Source organism: Dicentrarchus labrax, unplaced genomic scaffold (genome assembly GCF_905237075.1).
Source record: "Dicentrarchus labrax unplaced genomic scaffold, dlabrax2021, whole genome shotgun sequence".
Taxonomy (NCBI): domain Eukaryota; kingdom Metazoa; phylum Chordata; class Actinopteri; family Moronidae; genus Dicentrarchus; species Dicentrarchus labrax.
This window is the reverse complement of record NW_026136719.1, coordinates 13,085,220-13,099,735: the sequence shown is the minus strand read 5'-3', so window position 1 is coordinate 13,099,735 and position 14,516 is coordinate 13,085,220.

The following is a 14,516-nucleotide window of genomic DNA, read 5'->3' as shown; positions in this document are numbered from 1 at the left end:
TAAATGATTTGTATTGTACCATAATGAGAGAGCTCCGGAGCACCAGAGGCCAAATTGTTTGGATTAAATATAATCTTAAATAGGTCACCCCTTGCCTCCTAGGTCAGATTTAATCAGTCAAGGTCTGTTCATCAGGCTCTGGTATTTATTTTCCTTTATCAATATTTTCTATCTAAGTTATACTGCATTGGCTTATTCGAATTTAATAACCAAATACTAATATTCTCCCCCATAAACTCGTCAGAATATTATGTAAAAGGCTCCAGGGATCACATTGCAGTGTTTCCCTGAAATGGCAGAACGCTTGGAAGGTGCTAATTTTCTTTCCCTAGAGGTAAAGAAGCCAGTAATCCTTTACCTTCATTATAGAGCAGATGCAATGATGAACTCTTTGTCTTAGAGGCAAGTCATTTAACCTCCTCTTACCCCAGTCATGCAGTTTGTCACCACACAGTCATGCCATGGCGATGCCAGAGGAGGGCTAGAGGGATGAATGTCATATGAAAGTCAATGGACAGAGAGGAATTAAGATGGCAGTTCAAGACGAATTTTCTACAGTGGAGCTGTAATTAGGAGGCCTTACAAAGCGATGACCACTGGGGACTTAAGCATGGAAAATACAGTAGAAGATAATGAAGATAAAGCGGCATGGAACAGACGAGAACAGAACAGGAGAAAATTGCACAGGCAAATCTCATAATGACACAAATAAATGGAAATTCAGAGTGAACACTGACAGTCAAATACTAAAGCACTGTTTTTGCATTCCCTTTAAACATTTTCATTTTTTCTCACTCATAGGCCTCAATTTTTTTTTGCTGATGGTATGGGCAGACACAAGTGATATGAAATTGTTAAGTATTTGTCTTACTGTGAATTTAGATTTGAATGTTTATCTATAACAATAGCCATTACTCAACAGAGTTCAACACAGCAAGTTTCCATCCAAATGTAATAAAATGTAACTGAATTTCCAGAAAGTCTCAAAAGAAAATGAGAATTAATTCAGGTTACCATCCACTACAGTTTTGTGAAAATTAGGAGTTGGGTCCATCAAGATAAACAGTTCCTTGCACTAATTCTCCTGTTTGGTGCCAGTGAACCTTTGCAGAAGAGGGCACAACATATTTACTGATAACCCTGATTTTTCCATCAGTATGGTGAAAGGACACTTTCAAACGACCGTTATCTGCTGTTTTGGACTGCATGAAACAGACCATACCAACAGTTTTAGTATATTCATAAAACTACACTTTCACTCAGAAATAAAACAGTGTGGCAAAGTTAATGAACTGAAATAGTTTTGATTCAAAATCCAAAGGTAAATTGAATCAAATATTGCATGTATCTGGGTGTTTAACACTTTGTTTTCTATTCACAATTGGAAATTGGGCTTGTTTTATGTTTAAGTTTTTAATTGAATGATATCTGTCCTGAGGGATAGGCATACATGAAAACATTTAATAACTGCACAGAAAGACAAGGAAATAGAAATAAAACATTTTTTTTTGCTATGAGTGCATGATTTATTTTAAGAGGTTGTTCTCTTTTCACACTTTTTAAAGACCACAGGCTCTTTGTCATGTGGATTGTACATCTAAACATTTTGAGATTTGCAGAGGGGCAGTATCAGCAGCAAGCAATTATCAGTGCACTCACTCTGTGAGAGTAGATGTGAGAGAATGAACACATTAATCATTGTTATCATGACTGGTACTAGTATGAGTCCACTACAGTATGTGGGTTGCATTAATGTGGGTGGAACTGTGCGCGCATGTGTAAAAAGGGGTACACAATGTATTAAATGACCAGGTCCATGAGAGAAGAGGTGCATCTTTGTAGGTGTGCATTAACAGGTTATTCTGTTATCACCAAACTATGTGAGAGATGAGAGGAGAAAAAGGAGAGAACTTGCAGGGAAGTCATATAGTGAAACAAACTGTTGAATTATTTACCATAATAATGATGATGCAAGAGGATGAGTTGGAAGACACTGAGCAGGAAAATACCCTTGCTGAGAAACCTCAGCCCACTCAACTCACATCCTGAAATACGAGATAACTAGAATGGGATCAGTAGTTACCCAAAAGAGTTAAGGAGAGGCCTGAGGCTGTACTTTAAAGAAAAACCAAAGTGTTGTCTGAACTCATTCCAAACAGGCAGGGTGCTTTGATGTGTAATGTTTGTTATCATTCATCTTTCTTCAGTATTTTATACATAATATTACAATTCTTTCAGAAAAATAGATGTGTATGATGTTAATACTTTTTTCCTGGAATGTGGTCATTTATCAAAACCCATTGTACGCAAATTGCAAAACACACCCTTTTTGAATAAAATAACCCTACAAAGTAACAAAGTATTATTTATCTCTTTTTAATAAATAGAAACATAAACAATCTAGAAGCTGCAACATGTTTTGCTAATGCTTGTCTAATGTTGTCCTTGTCATGAATTACTTACAACACAGCCATGCTGACCTTTGTTTTCAAGAGCAAGCTGAGCATTTCTGAATGACTATTGGGCACCAACATTGTGTTTGGATACAATCTGTAGCATCTCTTGAGTTTTGGTGTGCATATTTCATAACTTCCATCATAAAATAAAAATTATGTCAATCAAAAGCACACTAATATTGCCACTGTGCTGTGCCTTTGGATTCACGTATTAATGAGGAAACAATTAAAACAAAACCATAATACAGCTTAAGGTAAACTTTGTTTCAGACAAACATGCAAACCACTGATAACTCATGAGTAAATTATCTACATAATGATAAAAAAACAACACACACTGCGTTTATTTATTACTACAAAGAAAGAGAGAAAGAATGTTGTAGACGGAAAAATGCATGTCAGAGTCTACATAGGTAGGAGGTCAGATGGATAGATGGGTCAATAAAACATCAGACTTTAACGCAGCAGACTGCTGTTTGTTTCCTGTTTCCAGTCAAAATGAACTGCTGTTCTAGAAGTTTTTGAATATTATTGGCTGAACATTGCAAGCCAGAAGCATGCCTACCACTCTTAAATGTTCTGAAATGTACTACTAAAACCCACATCTTTAGCAGTAAAAAAAAAAGAAAAGCTATTTATATTGAAATTAAACAAATTAGGGTAGCCTCATTATCAGCTTGGGTATCAAGTAACACTTGGGCTATTTTAGGGTTGTGATCAATGTACTCTGCATAAAAGAGATCTGTAAAAAAAAAAAAGAGCAGCTTCTATGTACACAAACCTTAAATTTATACCGTTCCACAGTTTTTTCCCTGTCCCTGAAGACTTGGACAAATCGGCTCTCAGCAAATGATCTCCAGACCTAAAAATTGTCCAAAATTAACTTGAATTACTTTTTTGTTTTTAACTAGCGAGTTGACAACTTTGCTTCCACAGCAAAACATCAAGCAAGTGCAACAACACAAGACATATAAAGCCAGCTAATATTACTTATAAGTACGACAGCAAGATGGCCAGCTCAGAGGTTGTCTTGCTTCCTTTTATTTTATGATGGTCTCCCCAATGACTAAAAGTCCTCTTATGTCTCTTTGTGTCTGATACCAGTGTGTTCCGGTGATCTGCGCACGCAGTCCTAGGTAGTACGGCTAAGCTAACTAGCTAATATCAGCAAGATTTCGCAGCAATTACCAGTGATGGGAATAACGGCGTTATAAATAATGGCGTTACTAAAGGCGTTACTTTTTTCAGTAACGAGTAATCTAATTGATTACTCTTCCCATCTTAATAACGCCGTTACCGTTACTGCCAAAAAATGCGGTGCATTACTTTAATTGAAGCTGTTTTTTTCATCAGACCAACTAGATCTCTGAGCTGAGAGGCAAAGACTTTTTTTTACTGTTCTTCCTTGGTTAGTGGGCAGTGCATGAGACAAGCGCATAAATGCTGACGATTGGCTGAGGTTGAGTAAAATTTCATGGTAAGCCAATCAGAGGTAGAGTTGGGCGGGTGTTATGCATAGTCGGACACACAACGAACAACACAAGCGAGTCAGTCAACGAGAGACAGGTATGGCGAGCCCAAATAATCCAAAAGTAACCTTCTCTAAATGGAAGTATAGCCATTACTTTTCCCTCCAAGAAATTAAAGGAACAAATGTAATCGTGAAATGCACATTATGTTATTATTATTATGTTAGATTGAAAGCACCTCATATTGTTACACTGCTCTACTTTTTCGAGGAAGAAAATACTTGAAGTACAGTATATCTACCAATTGTCTGAAGTTTTTTTTTTGTTTTATTTGCACTACAAAGAGTGTATATATTTGTTATTTATTTTTGGTATAGTGCTTAACAAGCATAATTGAATTTTGCCCAGTTGTGGCCTGTTGAGGGGCAATAAATATCAAAAGTTCCAAAACATCTATTGTGTTATTTGTATCGATCCACTATATAAACATAATATCTATATACATGGCATTTGATTGGAGGCTAGCCTCACTTTGTCCCACAGCAACATTAAAATAGTTTAGATTTGTGTACATTGTTTCTGTCAATAATGTATTGTATTAAGTGTCCATTTCATTATAATATTCAGATTTATCATAAATAATTGAACATGCACATGTATTTTAAGTTAAGGTGGTGGGGTCACATTTGAGCATTTAAAAATGTACTTGAAAGTAACGCAATAGTTACTTTCTGAAGTAACTGGTTACTTTTATAATTTGTAACTGAGTAACTAATTTAGTTACTTTTTGGAAGAAGTAAATAGTAACTGTAACTAATTACTTTTTAAAAGTAACTTGCCCAACACTGGCAATTACTTTACTGTCCATGAGGAAACTCTGTAAATCATAGAGAGCTGTAGCGGAGTAGCCAGACAACATCAGATTGAATATCAGACAACATTTTCTCCATACAATATGATCCAGTTTCAACAAAATTACTAGCAAGATTAGGCATATGGGGAGCAGGGTGGGAAAAACACATTCACCCTAACTCAGAGTAGCATCAAAAATTATTTTTAAGCTGTGAAATTAAAGAAAAGTTACATATTGGGGCTAGTAAGACTTCAGTGAAAAAAATTATTGCTCACACTGATAATAATGTCACTCATCAATTCACTCATCGTCACTCATTTTAAATATAATAAGTAAAAATAACTGCAGCAGCCATTGCAAACACTAATATCGTAAGGGTACACTGCATAACACAAAACACACGTTGATCCTGTAAGTGGATGATAATAGGTTTTTCTCAAGGAAGACATTTTGACATGTCACAGAAAAGCACAGGTGTAAATGATAAAGTTAATGATGTCTGGAGCTGCTTCAGTTATAGGATCCTGGGTTTGTTCATGCTGGCTCACTGTTCACATTGCCATGGCTTACTGTGAATAAGACAGAGCCATCGTTAATGTCATTAGTAACACCTGTGGTTTTTCTACCATGAAAAGTCAAAGTGTCTGCTTTGAAATAGGCTTGAGAACATTTAATGATCTATGCTGGAAAGACTTTAAATGGACTCAAATTAATCTTTTTAATCATAAAACCTCACACATAAAATCACATTTGCTGTTTTCAATTAGGTCAACACTTAAGAACTTAACAGCTTCATCAGAAAATAGTGGTAATTCGCCACATTTTATACACTCAGGTTCCAAGAAAACAAGAAACAACTGGGGCAACCCATTCAGTAAGATTAGAATGTAGATCAGTACATCAAAATGCAAAGGAGTGCCCACACATTTTTAGACACGAAGAACCATCTGAACACTTTAATTATACAAATACATGTAGATAGAGATTATATATACATATCCTCAGGCTGTAGCTGTCATGCCAAATCCATCATAGATGTCACTAAGACAAACCAAATCATGTAAAAACCATCCGAGGATGGGACGTACAAATGTAGAGTATTTCTTTTCTATACTGTATGCAATGACTGCACCTATATTTCCCAATGCTTATTATGGTGGAACATACTGCAATGTATAATGGTAAAAAGAGTAAAAAGATAAATAACTGAGCAATTTGAAACTGTTAGAAAGTCTTAAACAGAAAGGGTAAACCAAAATAAAACAAGCAATTGAAGCAAAGTTAGAAACACAAACAGCATAGAAGAGGTAAGAAACGATTCATAAAAAGATTGTTGAATAAAAAATGATCAGTGATATATATTTTATTTTATATATCGATTATATACTTAAACAGCTTAAACTGGTTGATCTAGGAGCCCTGATAGCAGAAGCTCACCATGACCTAGGATACTATTTCAACATTTATTGTGTCATTAAAATTTATTTGCTAGAGGGAAGGTCAATCCTTTTTTTTAAATTCTTCAGGAGGGATCATGAAAAACTCTTACTTAAGGTGGGGTCATTACAATTTAATGAGGTCTCAATTCCTACAGGTTTAGAAAAAAATGTATTAACTGGCCCATTGTGTCAGATGTTTTATATATCACAAATAGCAACAAGGGAATTAAGGAAATCTAATACTGTAACGTATCTGAATCAAACCATATGTGTCTGTTGGCCACAGATTTGAAGGCTATGGATTGCTGTAAGTCATGTATATAAATGAGCCCAGTGCAGGGCTGTGCCTCTGTAATGTCCCTGTCCTCATCAGAAAAATTACAGCATTGGTCATTTGTCCAAATGCATAAAATACCTCTTTCAGTTCTGTGAGCAAAGGCAACCATTTTCTAACCTTAGCCTGGTAGTTTTAGTTGCTTATATTTAAAGCAACAACAAGGAACTTAGATTTTTAGTTAAATCTGGCGGCCCCTGTAAACAATAGCGGTAGTGTTTCCACTGCCTCATTTCAGACCCAGTGGCAACAGCAACTATAAAGAAATAGCCAATGTTTTTGCTGATGGTCTTGTGTGCTTATGTACTGTAGGTTATATACAGGCATCAGTATTAAATTGAGACTGTTTCATAATCAGAAACTGCTAATCTTCTCTGATTTTACATTCTCATTTGACCTGTTGTTAATATAAAAATATTGATTAGTACAATTTCCAGCAGTTCTAAAGCTTAAGGTGGCAGGTTAGGAAAAAAAAAATAATAATTTAATTAATAATGAGGCTGCAGTCAGCTACTGGAAAATAGTATGTGTCACATTGATGTTAAAGCTAAAAGCATAAATGCTATTTAGTTGATCAGTGTAAATAATAACTCTTGGCTTGATATGCACAAGTGAGGCTCAAGATTACTTTTGTATGTCCTTTGCTCAAGTCTAATTGGGTTAATTAATCTCACTGCAGATCTGGAGTATAATAAGATTAAACATTACCAATACTAGTGGACTTTTCCAGCCCATCAGATTTACACTCCAGTCCCAAGTGATCTGTTTATTTTCAATTAGGTCTGAATATGAAGAATGTTCTGGCAGAGTGCGGGGGAGGAACAGCACCTCTCTGAAAGTCTGCCATGGCCTGCTGCTCATGTTCACACTCGTCTACTGTGGCAACACCCACTTCCTAAGCCTTTCTTCCAAATACAAACATACCTACAACAATGTTATCAATGTTGAAATGGGGATATCATGTGAACACTGTGAAATGTATTGACTAATGTTTGACAGGAAATTGTGTATGTACAGATAATCACCAACCCCATTTATATATGTACAGTACAGTACATGCATGGTAGATGCTCTCTCACTGATGCAAGTTAACAAAGTAAACAAATGTATTTGTGGACAGACTAGTACATAAAGCCAACATAAACAAGCACAATACACTTTGATTGAGTTTCATGCTCTAGGCTAGGCAGTTTCTGAATCCAGCCTTATTTTATAACATGTGTCACACCAACATTGGTGGTGTTCCTCAGAAGCTACCATATTTTACTGATAAATCCAATGTCTATCTGACTGGTCAGTTCTCAGTGGATGATCATAATGTGGTGAAAACTTAACTTGTGAAATGCAGACTTGCTTTTAATTGTTATATTAGGAAAGCTAACAACCTAACAAATTAATTTCCTGATGAAGTATTTTAGTAAAGCTAGTTTACTTTGTCACCACTTGCTGCGGTGCAGTTCAGTTTTCTGTATGCTGTATTTTTCTTATTGCAAAGCAACTCTCATCAGAAAGGTCCAACATGATGTCATAACTATTCACTCAAGAAGCCTTGTATTTCCACTACTGATTAGAGATCAGCTGGCAGCTATATATTTTTAAATACCATGTCTGACCTCCTGTTGATATTCTATGCATTTATCAGGAATGTGCATACACAATTTTCAGAGAGACAATTTCAATCGTTTAAACTGAGACAATTATTAAAACAAACTGTAGAACAGCTTAATAAATGCGAGGCACTGGAAGGCCTTCAACCTTTCATGACAGAGCTATGAGGTTGTTTCAGTTCAATTCAGTTTCAATTAAAAGTTTTTGCTGAAGCAAAAGATGAAAATAGTACTGGGATAGAGGGAAAATAATGAAAAATGTGAAAAAAGAGAAACATAGGAAACATTGATGATGTCAGTGGCATCATGAATCTCACTGCTTTTGTCAGTATTTTACCAAAGTGATGTGGAATATTAATTTACTCAAACAAATAACTATTTTCTAGCCTGAATTAGCTCGAAGAATATTCCCAGACACAAATATCAATGTGCATAAATGCATACATGCACATGCAACCGAATCCAAGGGAAAGAGGAAATCATTTAAAGGGTGATGCTTGGCCTTGTGCAACCTCTATTGATCGGCTCCCTAGATGAGGACAGGGTGAAGGACACAGCCATCAAATGAATATGAGGAAGACGGGAATAAGAGGTAGAAAAGATGATGAGAGATGGGGGGTAAAATGTCGCAGGAGGAAGAAAAGCAAATGGAGAACAGGAGTGCAATAGCAGGTGGAGGGAGAGGAGAGAGAGGAGAAGATCATAGGAGATTGAAAAAATGCATTGGAAAGAAAAGTAATAAGAAATATGTAGCAAGGCATTTAGTTTGAACTCACAGATGTATGTCTACTGCATGAAAAGGGGAAGGGATATTGAAGCAGCCTTCCAAGATTTACATAATGATGTCTCCTAATTTTACTTCTTTTCAAGTCTTAGCACAATTTCTTGTTTCACCCACTCATCTACCTGCATGTCTGCAACAACAAAAGTTTGTTTTATTGATGGTAAAAGCTCATCTCTACACTCCAGAGTGTCAGGGCATCAGTGAAAATACATCACAGAGAGGAGGCAGTCAACTTCAGCCTCCACACTGACAATAAATCTGAGGGTGAGAGGGCCTTGTAGCGTGTATGAAAAAACTCGTTCTCACTGATGAGAAAGGTGCATGACGCAAAAGGACACTCCATCTAAAATGGGCTTCTGTCAACACAGAAATAGAGGAGATGGAGCAGCAGGAGAAGGGAGACAGTGAGATGAGCAGTGGCTATGAAGAGGACAGCAGATGAGCAGTTGTCTCCACAGCAGAATCATATTCTCTGAGCCTGTCAACAAGACACTTGCAAAATACAGTTGATTCCAATGAAGGGATTAAAATGGCAGCGAGGTGGACAATTGAGAAATAGACTAAGGTGTACGAAGTGGAACATTGGAAGAAAAAAGCAGCTTGAGGAGAGATAACAACTGCTTTTGTAGACTGAAAGAGAGTGAGACAGAACTGAAAACCATCTGAGAGATGAATTTATGTTGGCCTTGAGTCCTGCGGGGAATCCCACACTTACCTGACCTTTGCATTTCTCATCTCTTTTACCCACCTGTTATGTTTGTGGTAACACTTTGACCCTTTTTCCTACTGTGGCTTATTTCTTTATTGCTCTGCATCGAAGCATCAGACAGAAATGTCTCAAATGTAAACAGAAACAGGAAAATCCATTCTTTTGCACATTGTTTTCTCATCATGAGTTATTAAATCAGACTTGCATATGTCTTGTGCTCTGGTTGCTTGCTATTGACACAATCAGTAGAATCAGAGTAAACTCAGTCTAGCAAGTCATGAGAGGTACGCTGCAATGCAAAATAATATAAATATATGAATATGAATATATGTTTTGTGGTTTCTGGCCAAGGAAGAAATATATAACATGTTTTACAGCTTAAATGTCTTGTGATGCCAAAAGCCAGCCAAGGCTTTTAACGCCATCCTCCACAGCTGAGGAACTAGAAAGGAGTCTTGAAAAACAGACCTCTTTTGTACATTTTACCTTGTACCCTGCAGAAATCATTTGCAAAATATAATAGGCTTTTGCACTGAAAAGCAATTTTTCTCAAAACAGGTTACATATGTATACTAAAGTGACAATGTATTTTTAAACACATTTTTATAACTTTGCAAAGATTAGGCATTCTGTATAAGGTGGTATATATTCTGCTTTTTCTTCCTTCTTTCAAACTATAGCATTTAAATCTTACAATATATTAATATTCTTTTTAAGCCACATCAAATTAAATAATCAGAGCAAAGGACCTGAAAAGTGAAGTGCATAAATTAAAAGGCTCAAAACCGTTCAAAGGCATTTATTTTCAGTGATCTGGTGCCTTGTAACCATTTTACAGCAGCCATGTCGCAAAGCCCCATTGGCACACAACGATTTGTAATTTGTAATTACAAAGATCGCTTAAAATGACCTTACTGGGTTACAATTTATTTTTTCTAAATCCAATTATTAGACCATTGAGGCCTTCAGTTGACAGATGCAATTCTGCAATGCATATGTGGGAAAGAAGGCACACGACCATCTCTTCCCAGAGGTCAGATGTTATGAAAATACTGTCAGCTCTTGAACAAAACCATCCTCATTTCTATGCATCTCCAAAACCAGCATTGATTTGCTCATATGCGCTCATGCTACTTGCCATATAAATACGATTTTACCTCCATCTTCCTCAACGGTTGTGAAACCGCTGTCGAATGTTCCATCCTGTTCAATCAGAAAGAGACTGGATAGCAAATTAACTTAAGCTGAACACAAAAGCAGAGGTGGGGGAGTGGTATCCATCACTGGCAGCTATCACATCTGTCACCACTCATCAATAACACTCAAAATGTCACTCTCCTTTGCTTTTAATCAGATCCTGCAGTAACGTCGCTCAATTTGTCTCTCAGTTTGTTTCGACAGACTCTCAGTTTGTCTCGACAAGCTGGCATGCTGTGAGTTATGTAACAGACCCCATTTGAGAGCTGCGCAAACTAATATACATGCATCAAAATTCATATCTCTCACAAGGCCCTAAATTATTTGTGTAGCTTTTACAGTGCAAATTAAATCTCACAAAGATGTGTGTTTTGCTACGTGGGTCCATCTATCTTAGTCTGGAGCAGTAATTAGATTATCACTCAGTTGATGAGCTTCCATCACTCGGCCACCCATTTTCTGAGCTTTAGTATGTTCACACACACACACACACACACACACACACACACACACACACACACACACACACACACACACACACACACACACACACAGCCAGCCTTTTCTTTAAACACAAATTATAAACAGCACACATAGTGTTGAAAACATTCCATTTGAGCCCATGTTCAGATGATCAATAGTAAATTACAGTATATACACCTGTGACTATGACCTTCAACAGAAAAACAAACAACCACATAGCTGAAAAACATTGGGTTTGCAAAAAGAAATAATTCCAATGTTTATTTTTAGTCATGTAGCTTGTGTTCTCTTATTAATTTGATCATTATCCAAAACCAAATGCCTTAAGCTGCACAAAGTATGATATCTACAGTCTGCACAGTATAATATGTGTACCAAATAGTGCCTTGAGGGTTGGAGAGAAAACAGATAGTAAATGAGAGAAAGAGAGAGCAAACTGAATAACTTTGAAATGTGGAGCAAGCATAGGACTGATCTACCATATAGCCTTTGAGAGCTATTAAGTTATTGATCAGTGTGACTATTGATGAGATTCTGTTTATACCAGTTTGGCCACCTTTCTGACCATTATTAATGTAAGCCTAATCAATAATCAAAATAGCAGCAAGGAGTACTAAAATATTTTAATTCCTTGTGTTATATTTTCTGGAAAGCAGAGCTTGGTAATTGGGCAAAATTAAAGATTGAAGTCAACTGGAACCTCCTTTGGCTGGTGTGATTGGTGTGATACAATTATAATAATTCCTCAGAACTATGAGAGATTCTTCTGTGTATTCATAGCCTGTTTGGAAAGGAAATTATGCTTTCTGAAATGTCAGTTTCCTTTTTATTTGATTGTATCAAAAGATTATACAAAGCTTGAATAAGTGGAAGGAATATTCAAGAACAATTTCACATTTATGTCACATTAATGTCTGAAAATACTCCGAGGACATAGGCGAGGTCGATGCTCAGGATAATGGATAACAGAAATGCAAGAAAAATGTCAGTTTGAAAGGTCAGTGCCTGAAGATAAAACTTAAAAGTAAGATCTCGTTTAAAGCATAGAAGGGAAAGAGCACTCAATATCAAGAAACCCTAATCTTTTGGAAACGAGGGAAGAACGGGGATTGGACCACATCTTCTGATCTGAGTATGTAACTTATGCAGGTCATCAGCCGAGCTTCAGTGGCTTCCAAAACAGTCTTCGAACAATGTACAATCTTTCCCGTCTTTTCATGCTATTCTGTACACACAAGAGAAGGAGAAAGTGGGCGGAGTAAAACATCAGAAGAAGAGATTAGAAAGATGCTATCTACATCTGTGCATAGCCCTATCCAAACTATTAATCAAAGATTCATTTTCCCCTTCATCATGATGACTGTTAATTCCTTTAGGAGATGAGAGCATTACGACATCCTTACCTCTGTAAGCTCTTCATTTCTGCAGCTTTAAAACAGCATAGTGTCAAAGCTCACAACAGACTGGCAGCTCCACTTTGTTCTAAAAGCATTAGTCTCTTAATCCCGTCTTTTTTTGTGTGGCAACAGGAGTGGTGCAACTAAGCCACAACCACTCGCAAAGTTAAGATGGTGAATAAATCAAATCTGCTCAAGCAGCTTATAGATGTGGCAAGATTGCAGGGAATACCATATCTGCAAGAGTCCACTTTTGCTTGTTTATCAAATGTGTGTCATATCAAGGATCCAGTTGTATAGATATTATGCATAGTTTGTTTTGAACAGCACAAAAAACTGTCAGTGTTGCTAAGCTGTTAGTGTAATAATAAATCTTCTTACACACAGGGCAAACAACAGGTGGTACTTCTTTACTTTTCCAAAATTAAAAAGAATGCAAGGAAATGAATCTTGAGAGGCTGTTTTTATTTTAATTGTTAAACCCATCTTAGTTGGCGTAAATCTATAAACATAGCTGTGTTGTCTCTACCAGCAGTTTGTTAATAATGTTTGCACCATTCTGTGTACTGAATCAATAATTGCAAATAAGAAAATGTTGGTTGGGAGCACCTTGAAATGGATTGTTTTAGTCACAAACTCTGATATGACTCTGTTAACATGTCACTGTTACACACAAGGACAATTATTTCTATTGGCCATGCACATATGGGGTAGTTAGTCACCCAATTACAAGCAGGCGTCTCTGTCCTAGATCTTGAAGGATAATAGAGGCAGTAATTATGATGTGTTCATTTTAATGGGGTTTTATTGACAAGCATGGTAGCGGCTCAGCCTTCGCCCCCAATTGTAACTGCTTGTGAAAACAGCTTTGCAACTCAATTAGATTTGACATTGTATTCGACTCCATGACAACAGATACAGGTAAAAAATGGGCAATGTAAGTATGCTGGAATGCTGTGCAATTCAGCTGTTTTAAATCAATCATAATGAAGGTGTTAAAAGTAAAAAGCAGATATAGTTTCATTATATGCATACATAAAAAACAATTGCTCTCAATTATAATGCTTTCTCAGAGAGAATTTCACAATTCTTTTGTGCAAAACATTCGAATGATATTCATTAGTTTATTTTGATTAATTCAGCGGTACATTATTTTGTCAATAGATGAGATGTTTTAGATTAAAGGGTCACATTGTTGTCATACTCATTTGAGAACATTCTAAAATAATTGTGTGTAGAGAAAAACACAAGTGAACCAACAAGAAAGTCAAGACATATAGTCAATTGTCTTCTCATTTACCTGTTCCTAGTATTGCTCATGCTCTCTATTAACCTCTTCATATATGGTATCATAGATTTGACACTCTCTTTATCACTGCGCTTCACTCACACACTTTTACATTCTCTCATTTCTGTCCTTTTCTTGTCCTTTATATCTTTTTATATTCATTACTCCGGCTTTCTACTTCTCATTCCTTTCTCCCCGCTTCCCTTCCCTCTTTTTGTTTTTTTCCTCTCTTCCCTTGAGACTTTAAGGTCATGGTCAGCCATTTATAACCATGTGCTTTAAATGCTGTTTAACCTTATCTCTGCATGCTTTATGGATGCTTCATGACTGATGGCATAAAGCCTCAGTACTGTATTCCAGGTGCTGCAACAAGACAACAGCTCTGTTTCTCTTTCTCCCTCCCCTCTCTGTCTGTCGTCTGTCTATGTTCTCTCATTCTCTCTCTGGACGGTACTTGTCATACGGAGCTCTCATGCATCAAGCCCTCTTCTCAGTATACA